Source organism: Neofelis nebulosa, chromosome 7 (genome assembly GCF_028018385.1).
Source record: "Neofelis nebulosa isolate mNeoNeb1 chromosome 7, mNeoNeb1.pri, whole genome shotgun sequence".
NCBI classification, from domain to species: domain Eukaryota; kingdom Metazoa; phylum Chordata; class Mammalia; order Carnivora; family Felidae; genus Neofelis; species Neofelis nebulosa.
The window spans coordinates 114,208,065-114,232,339 of NC_080788.1; the positions used below are offsets into that span (position 1 = coordinate 114,208,065).

General features: G+C 38.3%; 1 protein-coding gene across 4 annotated transcripts in view; it reads left to right on the plus strand.

Annotated features, from left to right (window-relative positions):
* Window positions 1-723: 723 nt before the first annotated feature.
* PALS1 (protein associated with LIN7 1, MAGUK p55 family member) overlaps window positions 724-24,275 on the plus strand; it is a 93,050-nt gene continuing 69,498 nt past the window's right edge. Inside the window, exon 1 of one of the 4 annotated variants that reach the window (XM_058739393.1) lies at window positions 724-831. The gene's annotated coding sequence lies outside the window, so the exon portion shown is untranslated. The other 3 variants (XM_058739391.1, XM_058739392.1, XM_058739394.1) reach the window with 3 other exon arrangements.

Here is a 24,275-nt window from a genome sequence, read left to right on the forward strand (position 1 = left end):
ATTTAAGAGAAAATAGGTCACATACACGCCTTTTTTATTTCCTTTTTGGATGTAGGAGTCCTGGAGACTTTTTGTGGATTTCCTTGCACTGCATACGGGGTGGCCCAGGTAACTAAGTGCATTCACTCGAGTTTTGTGAAACAGCTGTGGCCCTTCTTCCTTTCCGTTTTTCAGAACTCGGTCCTAGCTGCTAGCTTTTTGGAGTTTTCTGCCGTAACAGAGAATTCTGTGGGACGCTACACATATTCAGGTGTTTAAGTATGTCATGGTTCTTTAAACAAATGTTAGATTGTGTGACGTGCCTCACAGAACACTGGAGTTGCCTCAACGGGAATCAGATCTTCTTCAGGAGCTGACTGACGGGCAGTCAGGGAGACTAAGGTCAAGGGCTCTCCCGACTACAGCCCGCGTCGGACTAAGTCTCAGGGAAATCTCACGTCCCCACACGGCTCGGCCGGGCGGCTCAACCTCAAAGCGGTCGCCTCCCGCGGACGAGCAAAAAGCAGCTAGCGTCTCACTTAGAGGCGCGCGAGTGCGCGCGACCCACGGCTCGGGGCTGCGGGGCGGACCAACGAGTGGGCCCTCCCTCCACGCCGGCGCGGGATTGGGCGAACCGCGCCAGCCTCCCGGCCAAGCAGCGGGCGGGGCGCGCTGAGGAGGGAACTGGGATAGGCGCGCCCGCTGCGCCAGCGTCCCGGGGGCGCGTGCGCGGTCTCGCGGTGGCCGCGGGGGCCGGTCTCGCGCGGTCTCGAGGCGGAGTTGCTGGCGGCGGTGGCGGCGGTGACGGCGGCGACTGGCGGTGGGGCGCAGGCGGGGTCTAAGGATTGTGAGGTGGGGAATCGGGAGTTTCTGGGTTCTTTATCCGGTATTTTAAGTGCCGGAGGGGAGCTGTCGTTTGTGCAGTGTGTGGGAGCGGCCGGGGCGGGAGGATCGCCGGCCGCCGTGGCGCAGAGGTAAGAGGACCAGCGGCGGCTCTGTGTGGAGATCTTAATCAACAGGTCCCCGGGAGCGCGTCGGGGGAGGGGCGGCGGGGCTTGTCCCCTCCCCCACCCGCCGCTCGCACTGCCCGGGCGGGACCGGCGGCTGCTCTGCTGGCGTCTCCAGGCGGCGGGAGCCGCGGGCTGGCGGCGCAGGGCGTGAGCCCAACCTTTGTCCCCCGGGGGGAACGCTGGCAGGCCCTGCCCGCTCCCTCTGCCTTGGCGTGGGACCACCCTGGCGGGGGCTCCTGCCTGCTCTGCCCGAAACGCCGGAGGCACAGCAGGGAGTCCCCTCTTCTCTGCGCCCCCGCTCCCGAGTTCGCGACTCCTGGGACTCCCCCTAAAGCGGGAAGGGGAGATCGGCGGGGCGAACACTTTCCTTTAGAAGACGGAATGTAGTCAGCGTTCCTCTGCCTGACTCAGCTCCTGGTATTCGGCTGCTCTTTGCGTTCTTTAAACAAATAAACAGTTCCTACTTCCTTGTGTCCACTTTTAAAGAAAACCCTAATCTCGTTAATGGTTTCTGATAATTTACTTCAAGTTTGCAAGGTGAACTTTGAAGCCTGTAAATTGTTGTAACCTTCATTTAATGAAAGACGCTTTAAATAATCTTTGGTGCAAATTATGTAACTTCCTAATAATAATAACAACTCACCTTCTGTTTAGTTGATTGGCATACAGTAATGTGTACGGAATTTAGGTTTCGGTCGGAAGGTTTTTCTTGGCAGTGGCGCTAAAATTAAAATCTGATAGCTAGGTTTTTAGAAGTATGTAAGTGTGTGTTTTATCTCCTTGCTTGTTTAGAATTGTAAGAATTTAGATTTGGAAAGCCCATAGAACAGGACTTTTAAAATACTGATTTTCCTGACTAGGTAAAAGGTGTTAATATTTCTGATTTTTAAAAAAGTAATCTCATGCTTTAATAATAGTATCCTAATTATGCCTTTGGAATATACCAGAAGTTAATAACCTATTAAATTCTGCAGTAGGAGCAAATGACATGTGGTTATTGGTGTCTTTGATGTTTAAATATTGGTGGTAATGAAATTGTTAAGTAAGCTTTTTTTGAATTATGAACTACTGTGTGTGTGCGTGTGTGGTTTTTTTTTTTTTTTCACTAGTTCCCTGTGGACATGGCATAATAAACTTTAAAAGGCTCTTTAAACTATTGTAGTAGGCTGAAGCTATTAAATTATAATGTAAGATCTTTATAGATGAACAGGCAAAAATACGAAAAGCAATTCATTATTTTATCTTTTTAAAAAAAATAATTTTTATCATGTATCTAAATGACTTTTGGTAGACAGACCTGAACTTGACAAGTAAAGGTGGACTCATTAATAATATTAACTTGATTTAGAATATTAAAATGGGAGAATTTTACCTGAGGGTGATGATCTTGATTAAAAAGTTCATCACAAACCAGGAAATTTGGTCCATTTTATGTATCAATATACTAAGATGTTCTGTTTCTCTGATAGTTTCTGATTTCAGCGTGTCTGAGAAAAAATAGTTTCTCAACATAGATTCTTTATAATTCTTGATTTTATATTTATTGAATCATAGAATTCTTGAGTTGGAAATAATCTTAGTGTTGTATAGCTTAAGGTCTTCATTTTCTAGGAAAAGGAAAGTGAGGTTTATAGAGTTAAGGAGTCCATAGTTTGCTTATTAGTGGCAAAGTTGAAACTAAATGCTGAATACTTGTCTCCAGATTCCAAGTACAGTGCTCTTTTCACTATATACTATTGTTAGATAAACAAACCAGTAAACTATTCTTCTCAAAATCATATATGTACCTAGCACGATTGAATCTTCCTGCATTTCTTTTCTTTTTTTAAATAACCACTGAATGCAATTACTTCACTGCTTTCAGTTTTTCAATTATTTTGTTTTCAGATTTTCAGTATTTTAAACAATGTTTAGTGAATATCTTTGTGCATGTTTCCTCAAGCACATGTATGAGGGTTTCCCTAGAAAGTATACCTACCTGTAGGTGGAATTGCTGGGCCATAGGTTGATGCGCATTTTCAGCTTTGCTAGCTGCTATCACATTATCCTCTAAAGTTGTAACAATTTGCATTACTGCCAACAGTATACAAGTCATCCTTGCCCGCACTTGGAATTGTTAGGTGGCATGGTCAGATAATTAATTTTATGCCAATCTGATAAATGATGTTTTGTTTTTAAAAGATTTTAACTTTATTTTTAATTTACATGAAATGAAATTAATGCTTTTTCTTGGACAATTGTTTTGACAAATGCATAGAGCTGTGTGACTACCAAAATCGGGTACAGATCCAGCACCCAAAATTCCCTTAAGCTGCTCTTCTGTAATCAACCCTTCTTTCACCTGTAACCCTTGGCAATTAATGACCTGTTGTCTTCCCCTGGAGTATGTCTTTTCTAGACTATCATATAAACGGAATCAGTATTTATTTAGCCTTTTGAGTCTTGTTTCTTTCATTTAGCATAATACAGTTGGGTATTCATCCATGTTGTGAGGCTATCAGCAATTCCTTCTGTTTTACTGCTGAATGTAGTATTCCATTGTATGGATTTACCACAGTTAGCTTATTTGCCAGTTGAAGGATATTTGAGTTAGTTTTTTAAATTAAAAAGATTTTTTTAACCATGAAAAAGCTGCTATAAATCTCTAGGAACAGTTTTTGTGTGAACATAAGTCTTCCTTTCTGGGTCATATGGTAAGTGTGTGTTTAAACTTAAAAACCGGTGTGTGGTAGGCAGAATAATGGCCCACAAAGATAGCTTAATCCCTAGAACCTGTGAATAAATTAGGTTACGTGGTAAAGGCAAAATAAAGTTGCAGTGGAATTAAGGTTGCTAATCAGTTGACTTTAAAATAGGGAGGTTATCCTGGATTGTCTAGGTAGATCCGATGTATCATGAAAGTGCTTTTTAAAAGGGAAAGAGAGAAGCAGTATAGTAAGAAAAAAAAAAAAGATGTAAAACAGAAGCAGCACCAGAGGGATAGATGAAGAGTTCTTGGTTTTGAGGATGGAGAGAGGAGTCAGTCATAAACTAAAGGAATGTGGTCTTTAGAAGTTGGAAAAGGCTAGGAAATGGATTAACAGAACACAGCTTTGCCAGCATTCTTGATTATAGCCCAGGGAGACCTATCTCAGATTTTTAACGAAAAGAACTGGAAAATAATAAATTTGTGTTGTTTTAAACCACTAAGTCTTTGGTAATTTGTTACACAGCATACTTTTCCAAAGAGCCTGAACCACTTTGTATTCCTACCAGCAATGTGTGAAGAATGTTCCAGTTACTTTACATCCTCATCACTATGTATGGTCAGATTTTTTACCTTTACATTCTGATAGGTTTGTAGCCTTATCTCATTGTGGTTTTTATTTGCATTTTCTTGTGACTAATATGTTGAACATCTTTTCATATGCTTATTTACCATCTGTGTATCTTCTGGTGAAGCAAAATCTTTTGCCCATTTTAAAATTGTATTTTCTTGGGCACATGGGTGGCTCACTTGGTTGAGCATCTGATTTCAGCTCAGGTTGTGATCTCCCAGTTCGTGAGTTCCAGCCCCACATCGGGCTCACTGTTGTCAGCCCGTCAACGCAGAGCCAGCTTCAGATCCACTGTTCCCTCTGGCCCTATCCTGATTGCACTGTCCCCAAATTGGATTTTCTTAATGATGAGTTTTGAGTTTTTCATGGTCCTTTGTCAAACAGGTGATTTGCAGTGATTTTCTGCCAGTTTGTGGCTTGCCTTTTCCATTCTCATAACCGTGCTTTTTGAAAACAGGTTTTACATTTTGATGAAGTGCAAAGTATCAGTATTTGTGTGTGTGTATGTGTATCTCTTGGCATTGTATATAAGCACTCTGTCTAACCCAACGTCACAAAGGTTTTTCCTGTTTACAAGTTTTATAGTTTTATGTATATTAAATTTAGATGTTTTCCTTTTTGAGTTAATTTTTACATAAAGAGAATTTAGGGTTGAGTTTCATTTATTTGTCCAGTTATTCCATGACCATTTGTTGAAAAGACTATATCCTTTCTCCATTGAATTGCCTTTGTCTCTTGGTCAAAAAACATTTGACTACATTTTTATGGGCCTATTTCTAGACTCTTGTGTTTCATTGATCTGTTTGTCTATACCAATATCACAATGTCTTGATTATAGTTTTAAAACAAATCTTGAAATCAGGTAATGTGAGTTCTTCCATATTTATTCATTTTTAAAAATTGTTTTAGTTATTTTAGTTCTTTTGCCTTTCCATATAAATATTAGGATCCTCTTGTTAATATCCACACAAAAAAATATGCTAGGATTTTGATTGGGATTGTGTTTTATAGATAAACAAGGATGATTGACATCTTAACAAAATTGAGTTTTTCCAGTAAGAACATAGTATTTTTCTCCATTTACTTAGGTCTTCCTTTCATATGTTTTGTAGTTTTCAACATATAAATCCTGTAGGTACTTGATTAAATCTATACTTAAGTATTTCAATTTTTTGGTCCTATTATAAATGGTTTTTTAAAAAAGCATGGGTTCTAATTGATCATTGCTAGTATATAGAAATATAATAGATTTTTTTTGTATTGACTTTGTACCCTCAGTTTTTACCAGACTCGTTCATTAGTTCTAGGGGTGTTTGTTTTTTGGTGGATTTCCTGGGGTTTTCTAAGTAGACAGTCATGTCATCTGTGAATAAAGAACTGTTTCTAATCTGATGCCTTTTCTTTTTTTGATTTATTGCACTTACTGCACATCTCACATTCTAATGAGATGTTTGAATAGGAGTGTTGAAAGGAAACATCTTTGCTTTGTTTACAGTCTTAAAGGGAGATCATTCTGTCTTTCACCTTTAAATATGATGTTAGCTGTAGATAATTTCATAGATTCTCTAAATCAAGTTAAGGAAATTTTCTCTGAGGTTGCCTGGGGTTTTTTCATGAGTAGATGTTGAATTTTGTCAAATGCCTTTTCTGTATCTGTTGAGGTAATCATGTGGGTATCTTTTCTGAAATCTGTTAATATGGTGACTTACACTAAGCAATTTTCAAATGTTGAACTAGCCTTGCATATTTCTAGGAAAGCTCTGGAGTTGTTTCAAATAAAAGTAATTTTGGGTTATTTTTCTTTGACTTGTATACATTAGCATTTATTCTTAACAATGAAGAAGGAAACTGAATATAAGATTTTGTGAGAGGGGTGCCTGGGTGGCTCAGTCAGTTGAGTGTCGGACTTCGGCTCAGGTCATGATCTCACGGTCTGTGAGTTCAAAACCCATGTCGGGCTCTGTGCTGACAGCTCAGAGCCTGGAGCCTGCTTCAGATTCTGTGTCTCCCTCTCTCTCTGCCCCTCCCCCGCTCATGCTCTGTCTCTCTCTCTCTCTCTCTCTCTGTCAAAAATAAATAAACATTAAAAAAAATTTTTTTTTAATTTTGTGAGTGAAGTGTTTTTGTTTTTTTTTAACGTATATTTATTTTTGGGAGAGCAAGACAGAGACAGTGCGAGCAGGGAAGGGGCAGAGAGAGAGGGAGACACAGAATCTGAAGCAGGCTCTGGGCTCTGGAGCTCTAACCCATGAACCATGAGATCATGACCTGAGCTGAAGTTGGACGCTTAACCAATTGAGCCACACAGGTGCCCTGCGAGTAAAGTGTTTATAAAGGCAGAGGAGTCAAGATATTCTTTAATAGTTATGTACATTTTACATGTTGGTAGGACTTAAGTTTTCTTTGTTTATACTGGAGTTTGTACACTGTAGTTTACCACTGCAGGACTCTTGTCTAAAATTACTAAATGAAGGAAGAAAATATTATTGTATCATTGTAATCAAATACTTCTCATGCTAATTTAGGAAAGCTGTTTAAATTTATTTGAATGCTGAAGTAAATTTGGAATGAAGATGAAATTATTTAATTAGAAGATTTTTACTTGGAATAAAAGCAATGGGAATTTTAATTTTTTTTTTAATGTTTGTTTATTTTTGAGAGACAGAGCGTGTGAGCAGGGGAAGGACAGAGAGAGGGAGACACAGAATCTGAAGTAGGCTCCAGTCTCTGAGCTGTCAGCACAGAGCCTGACGCGGGCTCAAACTCATGATCCATTAGATCATGACCTAAGCTGAAGTCAGATGCTCAACCGACTGAGCCACCCAGGCACCCCAAAAGCAATGGGAATTTTAAAAAACAACAAAAACCCAGCCTCTTTCCTCACATCAGAAAATCAACCACAGACCTTTGAGAAATCACATAAATGTTTGTCTTAGTGTAGAATGAATTTAGCGATGTATTAAATCAAAAATATGAAGTGAAATATAAGTTACCTGTAAGAAAAAGGCTCTTTTTTGCTTTACTGAAGATGTTCCTTCATGCAAATTTTGGGTACATGGTAAAAAGATGCATGTTCATTTTAACATTTGGAATTGTGAAGTTTTTCCTCCATCAGTTCAAACTAAACCTTCATTATGAAAATAAAGTTTCAGTAATTTCATAATCAAGCTGTTTAGTTTCAACATTTTTATAAGTTTGGGCTTATATGATTTAATCATAAAATTCAAGCATTGTGGCCTCTGTCTCATATAATTTTAAAGTCTTCTTTTTAGTTTACTAGTTGTCCCAAGACCCTGAACATTGAAGTTTTGAGGCCTCTGAGGTTTTTGGCAATTTTGATCCTTTAAGACAAGGGTTGACAACTTTCTGTAAAGGGCCAAGATAGTAAATACTTAAGCTTTGGGGGCCATATCATTTCTATTGCAAGTACTCAACTCTGCTGTTACAGTGTAAAGGCAGCCAAAGAAGTGAATGTTCCAGTAAAACTTTATTTATAAAAACAGGGTTTGCCTGACTTGACCTGTGGTTTTAGTTTGCCTACTTTTGTTTTGGGCAAAAAGTCAGCAGGAGAAATGAAAATAATTGTAGTAATGTAGTTGTAAGAGCATTAGAATGAGCTTAGTTGGGAAATTAGTCCATGCTGTAATTCCCAGCCAGGCTCTCACTTTCCTTGTCTGTAACATGTAGCTGCCTCAGAAAATGATTAAAAAGATTAAAATAAGGTGTTGAAGGCCCTGAGCAAAATATTCTGACAGGTGGTAGATACTTAGTAAGTATTTGCCTCTCCTCCTTCAATTTTGTTGCTGTGTAATGCTTTGTGATCAACAGATATTAAATAATTAAGGAGATTCAGGTTTTTTACAGTTTGTAGTATACCTAAAGTTATTCCAAATATTAGAAATTATTAGAATAAGGATTAGAAATAATTGTGTTTATGTTTATAGCTAAATTGCTTTGAATTATGTTTTTTTTTTTTTAATGTTTATTTTTGAGAGAGAGCACAAGCAGGGGAGGGGCAGGGAGAGAGGGAGAAAGAGGATCCGAAGCGGGCTCTGTGTTGACAGCAGAGAGCCTGACATGGGACTTGAAACACGAACTGTGAGATCATGACCTGAGCCAAGGTAGGATGCTCAAACTGACTGAACCACCCAGGTGGTCCGACATTAGATTGTTTTAAGAGAACTTACTAGTTGTTCAAAATTGGAAGCAGGATCATGGAATTAACTCAATAGTATGCAAGTGACTTTAAGGATTGAGTTTATAATGTTTAAGAATTACAAATTTAGGGGCGCCTGGGTGGCGCAGTCGGTTAAGCGTCCGACTTCAGCCAGGTCACGATCTCGCGGTCCGTGAGTTCGAGCCCCGTGTCAGGCTCTGGGCTGATGGCTCGGAGCCTGGAGCCTGTTTCCGATTCTGTGTCTCCCTCTCTCTCTGCCCCTCCCCCGTTCATGCTCTGTCTCTCTCTGTCCCAAAAATAAAATAAAAAAAAAACGTTGAAAGAATTACAAATTTATTTAAATATATCATAGTTTATTTAACCATATTACTTTATTGTTGATGGACCTATGAGTTGTTTCTAGTTTTTGGTTGCTATGAATAATATTATGAGTGTTCTGTACATTCATCATGGTGTATATAAGTACATGTGTTTCTCTAGGGCTGTGCTCTCCGGTATACAGTATGGCAGTCACTAGCCACATGTGACTAAATGTAAATTAACTGAAATTAAAAATTCAGTTCCTCTGTTGCAGGAGCAACATTTCAAGTGCTCAGTAGCCATATATGGCCAGTGGCTATGTTATTATTTGCACAGTATAGATGTAGAATTTTTCCATTATTATAGAAAGTTCTATTGGACAATGATGTTCCCAAGTATATAATTAGGAATGAAGTTATTGGATGATAAGGTATAGATGTTTTCAGTTTATTAGATAATGCCAAACTTTTTCAGTGTGATTCATTTTATTAATACATACTTCTAGCAGCAAACTATTGAGTTTCCTTAAATTGCCTTACTGAAATTGTATAAATTCCACTTTATTAATACTGGACATGTAAATTTAACTATTATTAATGTTTTATGAATCTGATGGTTCTTTGGACCCTTCACCTGTAACACACACACTATTGGGCGTAGAGTATTAGGGGATTCATGGAAATTAGGTCGTGAACCCCAGATTCAAACCTCTAAGTCACGTGATTCATCTAAGGACTATATAGATATCCTACAGATATTTTTCAAATTTTTTTTTTTTTCCTTTCTAAGTTTATTTATTTATTGGGGGCAGACAGAGAATCCCAAACAGGCCCACTGTTGTAAGTGCAGAGCCTGACCATGGGCTCAATTTTACAAACCTTGAGATCATGACCTGAGCCAAAATCAAAAGTCTGATGCTTAAATGACTGAGCCAGTCGCCCCTACAGATGTTTTTCAGAATAATGATTCACTTTAAAAGTAATCAACAGATACTTAAGAGTTTATGAAAGGAAATTTGATAATTCTTTGTAGGTATCTGGAAGGGACAGTGTTCCTTTTATACCTTACCATTTAGACATAATACCTTATCCTTTTACACTTAAACTTTATAGTAAAAGTAGTAATTCATTTGGCTAAATCACAGTACTTTTTGCTTTCCCCTAACTCTTACCTAGAACAGTATCTCTTGCCCCATCTCTTAATGTGTTATATAGTATGTATATCCTTTGTGTATATTTTAAGTATTAATAGCTACATTGTAAGGTTTTTATTAGTATTCTCTCTTTTACAAATGAGGAAACAGAGGCTCAGAGAGGTTAACTGTCTTATCCAAAGTCTTATCGTGAGTGATAGCAAGGATTTGAATTCAGTTTATTTGACTCCAGAGACCTTGGATTTTTCTACTTGGCCTGTATTTTAGTCTGCCTTAAGACTTATTTTAACAGTGTCTTTTTGGTATGATGAAAATCTTTTTGAGGAATGCCATGTTTGATTTAGTGTTTGAATGTACTTGAATTAAAGTGAAGAACCGTGAAACTGTAAATTGTAAGCTCCTTAAGGATTAGGAGCTATTGTCTTTATCTTGATATCTCACTGCTTAATATGGCCCATAGTAGATGCATGTTACCAGTTTGCACTTTTATTATTTGTTTAAATTTTAGCCTTGCTTGTGAGTTTAGTAAATATCAGAGACTGTTCTAACCTAGTCACCCCCTGGAACTTGATAGAATTTGAGATTCAAAACACAATCCCGTATATCCTGTGTTGGCCATAAATGTATTTAATGGCGGTGTCTAACTTTCACATAGTCTTGATTAACTTTCTATAAAGATATAAACATAAACAGATAAATTTGCTAATGGCTTTTTCTTGCTTTTCCAAGGGCCTTTACTGTGTAAAGGCATTACAGTGTAGTTACAGTCCTTGCATAGATTAAGTACTCAGACTATAGAGTCAGAGTTATGCTGCGATACCTTCTTGTCTTGTGTGTGACTCTGGGTATGTTAACTTATCAAAGTCTGACTCCTTATTTGCAGAATGGAATTGTATCAGTGCCCAATTCAGAGGGTGGTAGGGGAGGACAAACCTTTTTCTATCCTCTTAGGTTCACTGTGACAAAAGACAGATTAACAGGAAAAGTGGCTTATTACTAACTGTGCATATGGAGATCCTCATAGAAAAGAATTGAAGTCCCAAAGAAACAGTGAGGCTGAGCAATAAATTGTGGAAAAGTGACAAGACAGAGAAAAAGAGGTTTAGGCCTTTAAGGAATATAAATTGTGGGAAGGTAAGTATGTGGGGAAAACTAATGGAAGATAAAGTTTATTTTAGTAAGGTTTGTTATACAGATTGAAGTTGGTGCCTTCTCCATTGATGAGAGTAACTTCCCAGGATTGAGTCCTCTTCCTTGTACCTTTACAAAGGGAAGTTTCTGCCTGCTTTTTATTTTTATTTTTAAACGTTTATTTATTTTTGAGACAGAGACAGAGCATGAACAGGGGAGGGGCAGAGAGAGAGGGAGACACAGAATCTGAAGCAGGCTCCAGGCTCTGAGCTGTCAGCACAGACCCCGACGCGGGGCTCGAACTCACGGACTGTGAGATCATGACCTGAGCCGAAGTTGGACGCTTAACCGACCGAGGCACCCAGGCACCCCTCTGCCTGCTTTTTAACCAGATAAGGGGAGGGCATTGAATTTTTTTCCCCCTGTGTGTACTGTCTTTTTTTCCTTTTTTTTTTTTTTTTTTTTTTTTAAAGAGAACTGGCACAGAGGAGCTGGGGAGAGGGGCTGAGAGAGACTCTTAAGCAGCTCCACACCCAGCATAGAGCCTGTGGGCTTGATCTCACAACCAAGAGATCTTGACCTGAGCCAAAATCAAGAGTCTGACACTTAACCAACTGAGCCACCCAAGCACCCCAATTTTTTGTGTTTTTTGAGAAAGTGTGTGAGTGGGGGAGGGGCAGAGGGAGAGGAAGAGAGAACTTTTTTTTTTGTTTGTTTATTTACTTAGAGAGAGAGAGGGAGAGAGAATGGGAGAGGAGTAGAGAGGAGAGAGAGAGTCCCAGGCAGGCTCTACACTGACAGTGTAGAGCCCAAAGTGGGGCTCAAACTCAGGAACTGTGAGATCATGACCTGAGCCGAATTCCAGAGTCGGCTGCTTAACTGACTGAGCCACCCAGGGGCCAATTAATTTAAATTTTGTTAACATATAGTGCGATATTGGTTTCAGGAATAGAATTCAGTGATTCATCACTTACATACAACACCCAATGCTCATCACAACAAGTGCTGTCCTTAGTACCCATCTAGCCCATCTCCCACCCACTTTCCCTCCATCAACCCATGGTGCTCTATCATTAAAAGTCTCTTGTGGTTTGTTTCTCTCTGTTTTCTTCCCCCTTTCCCATATGTTGATTTGTTGTTTCTTAAATTTCGCACGAGTGAGATCATATGGTATTTGTCTTTCTCTGATTGACTTAGTTCACTTAGCATAATACATTCTAGCTCCATCTACGTCATTGCAAATGGCAAGATTTCATTCTTTTTGATGGCTGAGTAATATCCATTGTGTATATATTCCACATTATCTCTTCATCAGTTGATGTATATTTGGGCTCTGTCTATAGTTTGGCTATTGTTGATAATGCTGTTATAAATATTGGGGTGCATGTACCCCTTTGAGTCTGTATTTTTGTATCCTTTGAGTAAATACCTAATAGTGGAATTGCTGGACTAAAGGGTAGTTCTATTTTTAGCTTTTTGAGGAACCTCCATACTGTTCTCCGAAGTGGCCACACCAGTTTACATTCCTACCAACAGTGCAAGATTGTTCCCCTTTCTCTGCATCCTTGCCAGCACCTGTTGTTTCTCATGTTGTTAATTTTAGCCATTCTGACAGGTGTGAGGTGGTATCTCATCATGGTTTTAATTTGTATTTCCCTGATGATGAATGATGTTGAGCGTCTTTTCATATGTCTGTTAGCCATCTGTATTCTTTGGAAAAGTGTTCATGTCTTTTGCCTATTCATTGGATTATTATTTTGGGGGGGAGTAATTGAGTTTGATAAGTTCTTTATAGATTTTGCATACTAACCCTTGACCAGGTATGTTATTTGCAAATGTCTTCTCCCATTCTGTAGGCTGCCTTTTAGTTTTGTTGACTGTTTCCTTCACTATCAGAAGCTTTTTTTTTTTTTTTTTTAATTTACATCCAAATTAGCCTATAGTGCAACAGTGATTTCAGGAGTAGATTCCTTAATGCCCCTTTAGCCCATCCCCCCTCCCACAACCCCTCCAGTAACCCTCTGTTTGTTCTCCATATTTAAGAGTCTCTTATGTTTTGTCCTCCTCCCTGTTTTTATATTATTTTTATTTCTCTTCCCTTATGTTCATCTGTTTTGTCTCTTAAAGTCCTCATATGAGTGAAGTTATGATATTTGTCTTTCTCTAATTTCGCTTAGCATAATACCCTCCAGTTACATCCATGCAGTTGCAAATGGCAAGATTTCATTCTTTTTGATTGCCGAGTAATACTCCATTGTATATATATGTACATGTACCACATCTTCTTTATTCATCCATTGATGGACATTTGGGCTCTTTCCATACCTTGGCTATTGTTGCTAGTACTGCTATAAACATCGGAGTGCATATGTCCCTTTGAAACAACACACCTGTATCCATTGGATAAATACCTAGTAGTGCACTTGTTGGGTTGTAGGGTAGTTCTATTTTTAATTTTTTGAGGAACCTCCACACTGTTTTCCATAGTGGCTGCACTAGCTTGCATTCCTAGCAGCAATGCAAAAGAGATCTTCTTTCTTTGCATCCTCCCCAACATCTGTTGTTGCCTGAGTTGTTAATGTTAGGCATTCTGACAGGTGTGAGGTGGTATCTCATTGTGGTTTTGATTTGTATTTCCCTGATGATGAGTGATGTTGAGCATTTTTTCATGTGTCGGCCATCTGGATGTCTTCTTTGGAGAAGTGTCTATTCGTGTCTTTTGCCCATTTCTTCACTGGGTTATTTGTTTTTTGGGTGTTGAGTTTGGTAAGTTCTTTATAGATTTTGGATACTAACCCTTTATCTGATATGTCCTTTTCAAATATCTTCTCCCATTGTGTCAATTGCCTTTTAGCTTTGCTGATTGTTTCCTTCGCTGTGTAGAAGCTTTTTATTTTGATTAGGTCCCAGTAGTTCATTTTTGCATTTGTTTCCCTTGCCTCCAGAGATGTGTTAAGTAAGAAGTTGCTACGGCCAAGATCAGAGAGGTTTTTGCCTGCTTTCTCGAGGATTTTAATGGCTTCCTGTCTTACATTTAGGTCTTTCATCCATTTTGAGTTTATTTTTGTGTATGGTGTAAGAAAGTGGTCCAGGTTCTTTCTTCTGCATGTCGCTGTCCAGTTTTCCCAGCACTAACTTGCTGAAGAGACTGCCTTTTATTCCATTGGATAGTCTTTCCTGATTTGTCAAAGATTAGTTGGCCATACATTTGTGGGTCCATTTCTGGGTTCTCTATTCTGTTCCATCGATCTGAGTGTCTGTTTTTGTGCCAGTAGCATACTGTCTTGGTATTACATAGAGCTTTGTAGTATAGCTTGAAGTCCGGGATTGTGATGCCTCCTGCTTTGGTTTTCTTTTTCAAGATTGCTTTGGCTGTTCGGGGTCTTTTCTGGTTCCATACAAATTTTAGGATTGTTTGTTCTAGCTCTGTGAAGAATGCTGGCGTTATTTTGATAGGGATTGCATTGAATATGTAGATTGCTTTGGGTAGTATCGACATTTTAACAATATTTGTTCTTCCTGTCCAGGAGCATGGAATCTTTTTCCATTTTTTTGTGTCTTCTTCAATTTCTTTCATAAGCTTTCTATAGTTTTCAGTGTATAGATTTTTCGCCTCTTTGGTTGATTTTATTTCTAGGTATTTTATGTGTTTTGTTGTAATTGTAAATGGGATCGATTCCTTGATTTCTCTTTCTGTTGCTTCACTGTTGGTGAATAGGAATGCAACCGGTATCTGTGCATTGATTTTATATCCTGCAACTTTGCCTAATTCATGGATCAGTTCTAGCAGTTTTTTGGTGGATGTCAGAAGCTTTTTATCTTGATGAAGTCCCAATAGTTTGTTTGCTTTTGTTTCCCTTGCCTTCATGTCGAGTAAGAAGTTGCTCTGGCCGAGGTCAAAGAGGTTGCTGCCTGTGTTCTCATCCAGGGTTTTGATGGGTTTTGATGGTTTCCTGTCTCACATCCATTTTGAATTTATTTTTGTGTATGGTAAGAAAGTGGCCCAGTTTCATTCTTCTGCATGTTGCCATCCAGTTTTCCCATACCATTTGTTGAAGAGACTGTCTTTTTTCTGTGGGGTATTCTTTCCTGCTTTGTTGAAGATTAGTTGACCATATAGTTGTGGGTCCATATCTGGGTTTTCTGTTATGTTCCATTAATCTGTTTTTGTGCCATTGCCATACTGTCTTGCTGATTACAGCTGTGTAATATAGCTTGAAATCTGGAATCAAGATGCCTCCAGTTTTGTTTTTCTGTTTCAGGATTGCTTTGACTATTTGGGGCCTTTTGTGGTTCCATACAAATTTTAGGATTGTTGGTCTCACTCTGCAAAAAACGATGGTGCTATTTTGAAAGGAATTGCGTTAAATATGTAGATTGCTTTGGGTGGTATAGATACTTTAACAGTGTCCTTCCAATTCATGAGCATGGAATGCTTTTCCATTTCTTTATGTTCTCTTAAACTTCTTTCATAAGTATTCTATAGTTTTCAGAGTATAGATCTTTTACCTCTTTAGTTAGGTTTATTCCTAGGTATCTTATTGTTTTTGGTGCAATTGCAAATGGCATCGATTACTTGATTTCTTTTTCTGCTGCTTTGTTACTGATGGATAGCAGTGCAACAGATTTCTTCATGTTGGTTTTATATCCTGAGACTTTGCTGAATTCATGTATTAGTTCTAGCAGATTTTTGGTGGAGTCTTCTGGTTTTCTACGTGGAGTATCATGTCGTTGACAAATAGTGAAAATTTGACTTCTTCCTCGCCAATTTGGATGCCTTTTATTTTTGTTGTCTGATTGCTGAAGTTAAGACTTTCAGTACTATGTTAAATATTAATGTTGAGAGTGGACATTTTTGTCTTGTTCCTGACCATAGGGGAAAGGTTCTCTGTTTTTCCCCATTGAGGACGATATTAGCTGGGGGCCTTTCATACATGGCCTTTGTGATGTTGAGGTATGTTCCATCCATCCCTACTTTGTTGAGTGTTTTTGTCAAGAACGGATGCTGTATTTTGTCAATTGTTTTTTCTGCATCTTTTCACATGATCATATGGTTCTTATCCTTTCTTTTATTAATGTGGTGGATCACGTTGATTGATGAATGAATATTGAAACAGTTCTCCAGCCCAGGAATAAATTCCACTTGATCATGGTGAATAATTGTTTTAATGTACTGTTGAATTCAGTTTGCTAATAGCTTGTTGAGAATTTTTGCATCCATGTTCATCAGGGATATTGGCCTGTAATTCTCTTTAGTGGGGTCTTTGTCTAGTTTTGGAATTAAGGTAATGCTGGCTTTGTAGAATGAGTTTGGAAGTTTTCCTTCTATTTCTGTTTTTTGGAACAGTTTGAGAAGAATAGCTATTCTTCTTTAAATGTCTGGTAGAATTCCCCTGGGAAGCCATCTAGCCCAGAACTTTTGTTTGTTCTGAGATTTTTGATTACTAATTACGTTTCTTTGCTGGTTATGGGTCTGTTCAAAATTTCTATTTCTTCTTGTTTCAGTTTTGGTAATTTGTGAGTTTCTAGGAATTTTTCCATTTCTTCAGATTGCCCAGTTTGTTGGCATATAATTTTTCATGGTATTCTTTTATAATTGCGTGTATTTCTGTGGTGTTGGTTCTGATCTCTCCTCTTTCATTTGTGATTTTATTTATTTGTGCCTTTTCTTTTTGTTAAATCTGGCTAGGGGTTTATCAGTTTTGTTAGTTCTTTTAAAGAACCCGCTCTTAGTTTCGTTGATCTGTTCTACTGGATTTTTGTTTGTTTCTATATCATTTATTTCTGCTCTAAACTTTATTATTTCCCTTCTTCTCCTGGCTTTAGGTCTTATTTGCTGTTCCTTTTCTGGCTTCTTTAGGTATAAGGTTAGGTTGTGTTTTGGGGACCTTTTTTACTTCTTAAGATAGGCCTGAATTGCAGTATACTTTCCTTTTAGGACTGGCTTTGCTGCATCCTAGAAGTTTTATATTGGCATGTTTTCATTTTCATTTGCTTCTTTGTATTGTTTTATTTTTGCTTTACTTTTCTGGTTAACACATTATTCTTTAATGGGATGTTCAAAACCTTCATGTATGTGAGCTTTCCAAATTTTTCTTGTGGTTGACTTTAAGTTTCATAGTGTTGTAGTCTGAAAATATGCACGGTATGATCTCAGTCTTTTTGTACTTGTCGAGGACTGATTTGTGACTCAGTATATGATGATATGAGTATATGAGAATGTTCCATGTGCACTTGAAAAGAATGTGTATTCTGCTTTAGGATGAAATGTTATGAGCATATCTGTTAAGTCCATCTGGTCCAGTGTGTAATTCAAAGCCATTTGTTTCCTTGTTGATTTTTCTGCTTAGGTGATCTGTACATTGCTGTAAGTAGGGTGTTAAAGTCCCCTATTATTTTTGTATTATTATCAGTGAGTTTCTTTTTGTTCGTTATTAACTGATTTATATATTTGCATGCTGCCAAGTTGTGGGCATAATGTTTATAATTGTTAAATCTTCCTGATGGATAGACCCCTTAATTATAAGGCTCTTCTTCATCTCTTGTTACAGGCTTTGTTTTAAAATCTAGTTTGTCTGATATAAGTATGGCTACTCCAGCTTGCTTTTGATGTCCATTAACATGATAGATGGTTTTCCATCCTCTCACTTTCGATCTGCAGATGTCTTTTGGTCTAAAATGAGTTGCAAGGTGCCTGGGTGGTTCAGTCAATTAAGCATCCGAATTCGGCTCGAGTCATGATCTCATAGTTTGTGAGTTTGAGCTCCGCATCAGGCTCTGTGCTGACAGTTTGGAGGCTGCGTGGAATTCTGTCTCTCCGCCCCTCCTCCACTGGCACGTGTGTGCTTTCTCTCTCTCTCTCAAATAAGTAAACTTGAAATAAAATGAAATAAGTCTCTTGTAGGCAGCATATAGATGGATCTTTTTTTAAAATCCATTCTGATACTGTATGGTTTTTAAAAATATTTATTTATTTTTGAGACAGAGAGTGAGAGAGAGCGCACATGTATGAGTGGGGGAGGTGCAGGCAGAGAGGGGGATACAGGATCCAAAGCGGGCTCTGAGCTGACAACAGAGAGCCTGATGCGGGCTCGAACTCAGGAACCATGAGATCATAACCTGAGCCAAAGTCAGACACTCAACCAACTGAGCTACCTGGGTGCCGTCCCACCCCCGTATGTCTTTTTTTTTTTTTGGAGCATTTAGTCCATTTACATTCAGAGTAATTATTGAAAGATACGAATTTAGTACCCTTGTGTTACCTGTACAGTTGGTGTTTCTGGTTATGTTCTCTGGTCCTTTTTAGTCTTTGTTGCTTTTGGTCTTTTTTTCTCCCCACCTCCACTCAAAGAGTCCCCTTTAAAATTTGTTGTAGCACTTGAAGAAACAAAACAAACATACATAGGGGAAGGGGAGGAAAAATAAGCCAAAAACAGCGAGGGAGGCAAACTGGAAGAGACCTTTTTTTTTCCTCCCTTGCTTGCTTGCTTGCTTATTTATTTATTTATTTATTTATTTATTTATTTATTTAAATTCAAGTTAGTTAACATACAGTGTAGTATTGGTTTCAGGAATAGAACCCACTGATTCTTCACTTACATATAACGCCCAGGGAAGAGACTCTTAAGTATAGAGAACAAACTCAGGGTTGCTGGAGGGGTGTTGGGTAGGAGGATGGGCTAAATGAGTGATGGGCATTAATGGTGGCACTTGTTGGGATGAGCACTGGATATTGTGTGTAAGTGATCAATCACCAAATTCTACTCCTAAAACCATTATTATACTATATGTTAACTAACTTGGGTTAAAAAAAAACAAAACTTCTTGTAGGGCAACTCCTTTAGTTTTTGTCTGGGAAACTCTTTATTTGTCCTTCTATTTTGAATGACAGCCTTGCTGAATAGAGTATTCTTGGCAGCATATTTTTCACGTTCATGTTGAACATATCTTGCCACTGCTTTCTGGCCTGCCAAGTTTCTGTGGACTGTCTTCCCTTGTAGGTTAAGGACTTTTTCCCTTGCTGCTTTCAAGATTCTTTCCTTGTCTTTGTATTTTGTGAATTTAACTGATATGCCTTGGTGATGGTCGGTTTTTGTTGAATCTAATGGGAGTTCTCTGTGCTTCTTGGATTTGATGTCCATGTCCTTACGCAGATTAGGAAAGTTTTCAGCTATAATTTGCTCATATAACCTTCTGCCCCTTTTTCTCTCCCTTCATCTTCTGGGACTCCTATGATACAAATATTATTATGTTTTGATAAGTCACTGAGTTCCCTAAGTCTGCCTTCATGATCCCTGACCTGTGTTTCCCTCTTTTCAGCTTCATTATTTTCTGTAATTTTATCTTTAGTATTACTAATTTGCTCCTCTGCCTCATTCATCCTTGTTTTTATGGCTGCCATATGGGTTTGCATCTCGGTTAAACATTTTTAATTTCGGCCCAACTAGATTTTAGTTCTCTTATCTCTGTAGAAAGGGATTCTCTGGTATCTTCTATGCTTTTTCCAAGCCCAGCTAGTGTCCTTATAATCGTTGTTTTAAATTCCAGTTCAGAGATCTTACTTGTATCTTCATTGACTAAATCCCTGGCTGTCGTTTCTCCTGTGTTTTGTTTGTTTTTTTGAGGTGAATTCCTCTGTCTTGGCATTTTGGAGGAAGAAAAAAATAATAGTAATAGAATGAACTAAAAATTTAAAAATCAAATAAAGGAAGTTGTGTTTTGGTCTGCTTCTTAAGAGAAGCTTGATAGAGGGGCACCTGAGTGGTTCAGTCAGTTGAGCGTCTAACTCTTGGTTTTGGGTCGGGTCATGGTCTTGCAGTTCATGGGATAAAGCCCCATTTTGGGCACTGTGCTGACAACACAGAGCCTGTTTGGGATTCTCTTTCTCCCTCTCTCTCTGCCCTTCATTGGCTTGTGCATGCACACTCTCTCTCTGAAAATAAACATTTTTTTAAAAAGAGAAGCTTGATAGAAGAGAAAAAAATTAAGACTAATCAAATAAAATAATAGATTTTGCTTTTGTATGCAAGAAACAAAAGAGAAGAAAAACAACAACAATAATTAACAAGCAAACAAATCAACCCAGATGAAGCTAGATCCAGTTTCCCCTAGAGCTGAAACTTTGCAGCAGTCTATGATCAGTTGACTAAGCTCCTCATAGGAATTTGTGCTGGTCTTCTTGGGGAGGGGCCTGCTGCTCTTGTTTTCAGGCCAACTTGCTCTAGTGAAGATGTGCCTGGAGGGCTCAGTGGGGCAGGGCTTGGTATAACAGCTCCTTTCTCCACTTGGTGGTGCTCTGTAGCTCACTGGAGTCAATCAGTATTGGTGGGCTAATGGTGAAAATGGCTTCACCTGTTTTCTAGTCTCCAGAGTCGGAAGTTCATCCCCTAACAGATGAGTGACCAGTCATCCCTCCCGTGTCGCCCCCACCGCCCCCAAATCAGCTTCTCGCCTTCCCCCTGTCTGTATCTGAGCTGTCCACCTATGAGGTGGTGCCTCTCTCCAGAGTTTTATCTAAGGAGTGGCTGTGTTTCAAAACCCCACACATCAGAGACCCCCACGTTTTTGACCCACTGTGATCTTCTTGGGGAGGGTCTCACTGTGCTGTGTCCAGGGCCGGCTTATCCCAGGACACACGGAGAGAGAATCCTAAGCAGACTCTATGCCCAGCATGAAGCTGGCAAGAGTCCTGACCATGAAATCATGACCTGAGCCAAAATCAAGAGTCAGTCATTCAGCCAACTCAGCCACCCAGCCACCCCTGCTGTTTCTTAATTGCCTTTAGCTCAAAAAATCCTTATGCTAAAGTGTCACATTTTGGGGTGGCGTAGTGTAATACGCTTCAGAGCTTTATTTTGAGGATTAACTGAGCTGCTGTATCAAGAATGAGTAGCATAGTGCCTTTATTAAGCACTTTATAAATGTTAGATAAGAGATTATAAACCTGTGACATTCACATGGAATAGCAATGAACTGCATTACATTTTAATAAATACTTTTAGTGGATCATGTGATTAACAATTGCTTAATTAATTAATTGCTTAATTTGATTAAGCAATTTTATAGGAATTGTGTGAATTGGTTGTTATAGACTGAGTCGGTGATGAAAAATTGTAATTGTGTGTTGAAGTAAAGTTCTTTTCATCTCTGAATTAATAGTGCAAGTCAGTGGGGGAAATAATTGTTACCTTATATATAAACAACTCACATATGTAGTGAGGTAAGTTTTACTCAATTTTATCAGTTTCTCTTATTGACTGAAGCATTACTCTAGGGTGTTTTCCCCTAGGTTGTTTTTACTGTACACTTTTAAATAGGCATTCACAGAATTGAGTTTCATTACCATGATTTAAAGTCTTCTATTTAGATAAAACATTTGTTTAATTTTACAAATATCAACGTGCTTGTGTTAATATTTTGTTTACTTTTTTCCTTGTGTAATGGATGCCTTTCATACCTGTCTCTTCTATTCTTTCCCATTTATACAGATTTTTCTTAGAATGCTCTTCCTCTGCAAGTAATTCTTATAGGATTTTCTGCCATTGTAGTATAGCACTTACCAAGTAACATTGCAGTTGTATAGGGTTTTGTTTATTTGCTTATCTGATTATCATACTAGATTTTAAGTTTCTTAAGGATAAGGAGACTGCCTTAGCAGTCTTTTTCTTGCCAGCAACTATCCAAGCTTTTATGCCAAGTGGGTACTTACGTTGTTGGATGAAAGTGTACTTTATAAATAACTCTTTTTAACTGCAGAATTTGCAGTACAGTAATCTTTAAAATTAACCTTTTGTTGTTATTACTCATGTTGCATAGTATTTCCCTTATGTTTCTTGCCTTCTAATACTATCTGGTCAAAATCAGAATTTGCAGTACTATAGTACTAAAAGTTCAGTGGATTCTAAACTTGGTGACATTTGTATCCTCATCAGTCTTTTGTCTTAGATTCTTCTTTCCTATTCTGTTGATATAACCCTAGTTCTGGTCCTGAAAAATACTGTGTTCCTTCTTTAGTCAGATTTGTAGATAGCAGTAGATAGGAATAGTTGTTACTAATTTTGCTTAATATCCTTTTTTTAAGTTTGTTTTTGTTTTTTTAAGTTTATTTATTTATTTTGAGAGAGAGAGAAAAAGCGTGCATGTGAGCTAGGGAAGGGCAGAGAGAGGGAGACAGAGGATCCAAAACAGGCTCTGTGCTGTTAGCAAGAAGCTTGACATGGGGCTCGATCCCACAAACTGTGAGATCATGACCTGAGCTGAAATCCAGAGGTGGACTGCTTAACCAAAGCCACCCAGGTGCCCCAATTTTGTTTAATATTCTTGTCCTAATAGCTCAGAAATGGTTATTTGGTAGTTCTTTAATGACAGGGCAAACTATTCTCTTTTTTTTTTATGGCCAGTTGTTGAATTGCATACCAATGAGCCATGTAGGTCTAGGTAATCATCTACTAATTTGCTGACCTTTAGAGTGTATTATTTTCTTGTAAGCTATAAATCACTTGAGGTCAAAAGTTGGAGTCTCTTACAATGCATTTTTACAGACCTGAAACTTGTGATACATGTGTTCCGGGGAAGGCAGTTGACTAAAGGATTGACACTCAAGATTAAAGGGAATGGAGAAAATCTATATGGGATAGGTATAGAAATAATGTATCTAGAAAGCAAAGGAATAGTCATGAGAGTTTGATTAATTGGGATTCTTTAAGAGTTTGTCATTGCGCATTATTAACATGATGAAAGAATCAGTGCTATCAAAATTGTGAACGTGACTTCTGTATTTTAAAGTGTAGGTGGTCCCATTTGCAAGTTTTTCTTATTATTGCTCTTACTCTTTTTGTTGTTATTGATGTTAAATGTTTATCTATTTTGAGAGAGAGGGGGAGAGAGAGAATCCCAAGCAGGCTCTGCACTGTCAGCATGGAGCCTGATGCGGGGCTCGAACTCCTGAACCAGATCATGACCTGAACCGAAATCAAGAGTCACATGCCCAACTGACTGAGCCACTCACGTGCCCACGTAAACATCTTTTATGTGCATTTGTAAAAATGGTATGAAATGTAAACACCATTCTGAAGCTATCTTTATTCACTTGCTTTTGTTCCATGTCAGTTCATACAGAGCTTCAATCTCTAGCAGCCACATTAAATTTTTTTTTAATTTAAAAAAAAATTTTTAAAGGAACAGTTAGTGGCAATATAATAATATATTTTATTTAACATAATGTATAAAATATTACCATTTCCACATATATTAAAAATAATGAGATGTTTTACATCCATTTTTTTTCCATATGGAGTCTTTGAAATTCAGTGTGTATTTTACACTGATGGCACATCTCGATTAGAATGATAAATTTTCAGGGGTGCCTGGTGGCTCAGTTGGTTAAACATCTGACTTTGGCTCAGGTCATGATCTCACAGTTTGTGGGTTCGAGCCCTGCATCAGGCTCTGTGCTGACAGCTCAGTGCCTGGAGCCTGCTTTGGATTCTGTGTCTCCTCTCTCTCTGCCCCTCCCTTGCTTACACCCTGTCTCTCAGAAATAAACATTTAAAAAAATTTATAGAATGATAAATTTTCATTGGAAATACTTGATCTATATTTAGGTTTTATTATATTTATAGTTGAAAACATAGATTAACATACCCAGATTATTCCAAACATACTTTATAGGATGAATTTCTAGAAAAAGTATTAATAGATCATAGGATTATTTAAAAATTAAAAAAAATTTTTTTTAACGTACATTCAATTTTGAGAGACAGAGCATGAGTGGGGGAGGGGCAGAGAGAGAGAGAGAGGGAGACACAGAATCCAAAGCAGGCTCCACGCTCTGAGCTATCAGCACAAAGCTGGATTTGGGGCTCAAACCCACGAACTGTGAAATCCTGACCCAAGCCGAAGTTAAACACTTAACCAGCTGAGCCACCCAGGTGCTCCTGGTTTATTTAAAATTTTTGGTAGACTTTGCAAAATTGTTTTTCATAATATTGTCCTGGCTTATAGAGTCAGCAGTACACAATGTCTGTTTTCCTATGTTTCCAACACTGAAGATGATTGGTTACTCACACAGAAACTTTTTACCAAGGTAAATATTTTTACATATTTATACTACTTGTTTTTCTTCCTACTTGTTGGAAGAAAAGGGTCACTCACTATAAATGTTTCCTTGCGGAGAACAACAAAAAGCAGACTCAGAAGTCATAAAAAGC